Source organism: Penaeus monodon, chromosome 23, assembly GCF_015228065.2.
Source record: "Penaeus monodon isolate SGIC_2016 chromosome 23, NSTDA_Pmon_1, whole genome shotgun sequence".
Taxonomy (NCBI): domain Eukaryota; kingdom Metazoa; phylum Arthropoda; class Malacostraca; order Decapoda; family Penaeidae; genus Penaeus; species Penaeus monodon.
Window position 1 is genome coordinate 8,882,424 of NC_051408.1, and position 379 is coordinate 8,882,802.

General features: G+C 32.5%; 1 protein-coding gene across 4 annotated transcripts in view; it reads left to right on the plus strand.

Annotated features, from left to right (window-relative positions):
• The window catches only part of LOC119587783 (MAM and LDL-receptor class A domain-containing protein 1-like), an 18,186-nt gene that overhangs the window by 8,638 nt on the left and 9,169 nt on the right, over positions 1 to 379 (plus strand). The window lies entirely within an intron of this gene.

A 379-nucleotide genomic window follows, 5' to 3' on the forward strand; every position in this document is an offset into this window, starting at 1 on the left:
AGTTTGCCGGACGTCTATACCCTACGCCAATAATAAAACAAGCATCGCCATACGACGTACACCAATCAGCTACGACATAAAACATTTCGTACACCTAATACAATACACAACATGTGTCACTAGGTATCGGATTTTTGGTCACAATACACTGAAAAGATAAGCTGTATGTTTTCTCTTTTTATTGTGCATTTGGTTGAAGGGAAATGATAATAATAATCGAATCATTATTAAGAAAGTGGCACATGCAGTTTAGATCAACGGATGCTAATAGGTGACTTATAGATTATGCAACAATACAGTTTTAAGGAATTTAAAAATTACAAATCATAAGTTCATATTTTACAAATATTACTAAACAATTCACGAAGATGAAAAAACT